This window comes from Oncorhynchus clarkii, chromosome 10 (assembly GCF_045791955.1).
Source record: "Oncorhynchus clarkii lewisi isolate Uvic-CL-2024 chromosome 10, UVic_Ocla_1.0, whole genome shotgun sequence".
Taxonomy (NCBI): Eukaryota; Metazoa; Chordata; class Actinopteri; order Salmoniformes; family Salmonidae; genus Oncorhynchus; species Oncorhynchus clarkii.
The window spans coordinates 68,643,444-68,647,809 of record NC_092156.1 but is presented as its reverse complement, the minus strand read 5'-3'; positions in this window follow the sequence as shown (position 1 = coordinate 68,647,809).

Sequence of the window (4,366 nt, the reverse complement as noted above, 5' to 3'; positions counted from 1 at the left end):
TGCCCTCTTCACTCTGCCTTCTTCACTGTGTCCTCTCCACTCTGCCTTCTTCACTGTGTCCTCTCCACTGTGCCTTCTCCACTGTGCCCTCTTCACTGTGCCTTCTTCACTGTGTCCTCTTCACTGTGCCTTCTTCACTGTGTCCTCTCCACTGTGGCTTCATCTAGTTGGGTCAATGCATACTTCCCAAAGGCATGCTCAAATACAGTGTGCCATCATCACAGCTTTGTCCTATAGTCTTTGGACCGAGGTGAGGTGTGACAGAGACTGAGATTGTGAAACACACACATCTTTTATCTTAGTGGCGGCGGTAGTGACACTGCATGGCGTTGTGGCGGCCCTATTCTCTGTGGCCACCTTGGCCTCCCGGCCCTGCGGCGTGCTAATCAGTTAGCTGGTCTTATCTCCGTGTTGGTCTGGCCAAAACAAACACGCACTGCCTCTTTATTGCTTTGTTTTCACATGTTACGAGGGGGAAGGAGACACCATGATTACTTTACCAGATCACCGCTAGATTATTGTTGTTAGGACCAGTATTACTGTAAGTTACTTGCCAAATACTGGAGTGTCATGTGGGTGGATATATACAGTAATGGCTGACTGGTGATGCAGAGGTGGGAAAACTGTTTAAAAGGTGAGGTAGAGAGAAAAAGAAAGATATAAAGAGAGAGAAAGAGAGTGTGAGAGAGAAACAGTGGCTAGTCTTTTTATCTCCTTACACAGTGTTCATATTCACTCTAAATGGGTCAAATATGCCTTATTAGCAGACAGCGATAGGACTAAACGCTAAGCTAACTATGCTACACATGCTTCTCTGATAGTAAGGGAGTTAGACATAATGAAGCAGTCTTGGAAATGGTGTCATTATAGTCAGATTCCTCTGTAATGGCTACACTCCCAGAGAGTGAGAGAGAGAGAGAGAGAGAAGGAACCAGGCTGGCTCTCTCTGTCGCTAGGCTAATTGGCGTGCGTTAGCCAGTTAGCGAGGAGGAGCGGGGCCGCCCGCCCGTCCCTGTGATGTGGAGTAAAACGCCGGGGCAGGGACCCATCTCACTAATGACCAGCTTCCTCCCTACGGAGTGCCCCTCGCTCCCTCGCCATCTCCCCTGCTCCCTGCCACACACATGCTGGCACCGCCACTGCCATGGGGCAACCAGGGCGCCCTCGACCGACAAGACCCAGCCGTCATGTTGCCAAGGCCAAAGCAAGGCAGGCACCAGGGGGCATAGAGCACAGACAGCCGGAGTTGGCTGGCACCTCTCTCACGCTCTGTTGGAGCTCTCGCTCGACACCTGGAGTCGTAACCAAGGGTGACAGTGACACCCGCTAACACCCACTTTCTCTCCTCTCCCTCACACACACACACCGGGCAGATTGACGCGCGGGCTAACAGATTCATCAGCCTGTGAAAATAGCTCAGACAGCTGGGGTAAGAGGCACTAGGCTACACCCCTACCGCTAGCTGCCAGTTAGCCTCGCACTCTTGCCTTCACTATGCATTATTAACAGGGAGCCTCTTGGCACTTGCTTAGCGACTCGTAGCCTCCGCGCGGAGCGCTAACAGAGCGCTAGCGTATCTCTGTCAGTGTGAGTAAACAAACGGCGGGGACACGGGTGTGACTGAGAAAAACGTTCTGCCACCCAGACACGAGCAGAGAGGGGGAACGGAGGAGGGGGATAAGGGGGGAAGAGGAGGAGGGGGAACGGAGGAGGGGAGGAGGGGGAGAAAGGTGGAAGGGGGGGTGGCAGCATTCATATTTTATGGCTCCTCTCCGGCGTTTGTCCCCAGGCCAAATGCTGCGACTACAGTCTGCTAATGTCAGAGCAGCACTTAACCAGGCATTTCCACCGTGTCATGTGCATTAGGGAATACACAGAGAGAGATACGGAGGGAGGTGCAGGCTAGAATCACAAATAGGACATGGAGATGGATTGTTGCTCCTGGAGCTGACATGTTTTAGCCCATATTATCAAGCAATTACCGTTTATTGTGCGCACAAGCTATAGCATGTGTGTGTGTGTGTGTGTGTGTGTCTGTATTGCGTGCATGTGGATGTGTGTACATGGGCGTGTGTCGAGGAGGTGACTGTGTCTTTAAAGCCCGTGCTGCCTCTAATCTGGTCCATTGATAGCAACCTGGTGACAATGCTGACCTCAGCACCTCAAGGAGACGCTAGATAAGACACACTCTGTATGGATCAACTGAAGAGCATCACACTCACAACAGTACAGGAGAGGGAGATAGATAGAAATAAAACTCCATGTCAGCACTTCTGCCAATCCATTTACGACCAAGACAACCCCCCCCCCCCCCCCCCTCATCACCATACCTACAGTATTTCCTTATGAGAGTCACAGTGTTTACTTGATTTCCCCCAGGTTAATGTAAAGGTTTATGTAAAGGTTTATGTAAAGGTTTATGGGAGAGTTCAGGGATAGGACAGTGGATTGAGACTGACATAGCTGTGCTGGTATGTGTGGAATGGACTGGTCACCTGTCCCTGAGTTAATCATGTTGTCATCGGGGCATTCCCTTGGCACTGGCCCTCTGGCACACAGAGAGCCTGGACGAGGTCCAGAGTAGGCCCCTCGGACGTGGCTGGCATGCACCCCGTCAACACTGAGACCAACAGAGCAATACTCCCAGAGGGAGGGGCACTGGGAGGGTGAAGTGGACACTTTCACATCCATCTGTCGTTACCTCAAGTAGCCTATAATCATTATAACATCAGACTAATATATATGGAAATAGATATACTGTACCAGGAGACCCGTCTTAATTGCAGAAATTGTCTGACATAATATAACGCATCAATAATAGATACTAATATATCTAGAGATATTCTCATATAGTTTATGCATTAAACATTTAAATGTACCTTGCTTATTTTATGTGCAGGGCTCTCGGAGTGGTGTTGTGGTACAAACCGCACGACCCCTAATTTGATCCCACAGGAAGTCAACTATCAGTAAGAGGAAGTAGATTAAATCCTAAAGTGTGCCCCACCCACTTTTAACACTTTACTGACCGCAGACCTCTAGGCATGTCAAATGATAAACTGGGTGGTTCGAGCCCTGAATGCTGATAGGCTGACAGCCGTGGTATATCAGACATTATACCACGGGTACAACAAAACATGTATTTTTCCTGCTCTAATTACGTTGGTAACCAGTTTATAATAGCAATAAGGCACCTTGAGGGTTTGTGGTATATGGCCAATATATCACGGCTAAGGGCTGTGTCCAGGCACTCCTCGTTGCGTTGTACGTAAGAACAGCCCTTAGCCGTGGTATATTGACCACATACCACACCTCCTCAGGCCTTACTGCTTAAATATATCATGATATGGTTTCTACTCAAGTTTGTTTTTCGTGATACAGAGCATTTGCTTGAGTTTCACTTGTAATTTGAGAGAGAGTTGCTCCATTGATTAGCTAGTAGACTTCTTCAAAGTAGAGAAGCTGTAGCTTTAGAAATTGAGTTCACAGGGCATAGTGAGAAGGATCGCGGATGGTATCGACAACGAGTGTGTGAGTCGAAACCAGATGAAACAGATTAATTACGTTGGTGTTTTTCAGTGTGTGTGTGTGTGCGTGCAAGTGTGAGGGAGAGTGTATATTATTAATCTTGTTCAAAGGCAGGTGGTTTTAGCAGTGAGTGGGACATGTTAAGAGAAAGTGAAGGAGATAATACCAGCAGAGCCCTTGGACTTAACACACAGCGCTAATGAGAGATAACTCCGATTAGCAATTAGCTTCTACCAAAGCAAAAACAATAGAGACTAAATCAGCACCAAGGCTAACGACTAACCAAACGCAAAAACATCTATGGGTGAGCTTAGCGCTTAGCTTAGCACCATTTCACTCGGTGGGATCCTGAGGCGACGGGGTGGAAACGAGGGAGAGGAGGGAGGTGAGAAAGGTTGTGTTTACCTCTCTTCCAGTAGAACGATCTCTTATCATCCCTCGTTATCATCCCAATGCTCCCATTTCCCCCCACTATTTCTGATCCCAGGTTCATCCATAATTGTCTAGCTGGAGTGTGCTACGTTGCTAGGCTAATGCAGGCGGATTGCTGTGATGTTTTCCCTGGCTATTTATGATGTGAATGGCCACTTACACCCCCCCAGCAGGTTAGCGTTAGTGGCGGCGCTACTAAATCTGGGCTAACCGCGGCTAAAGGGAAATAATGTACTGTATGTCGAGTGGGTGTAAAATAAGAAACCAAAATCAACACTGGGTTTTCCATCCGCTTATAGACCACTTACTTATTATAGCGGTGGTTACAAACCGTTATGCTAATCCAAAAGCTAATTAAATTAGCTTACATTACAAGAAATCATCTACAGGGGCTTTATGAATACAT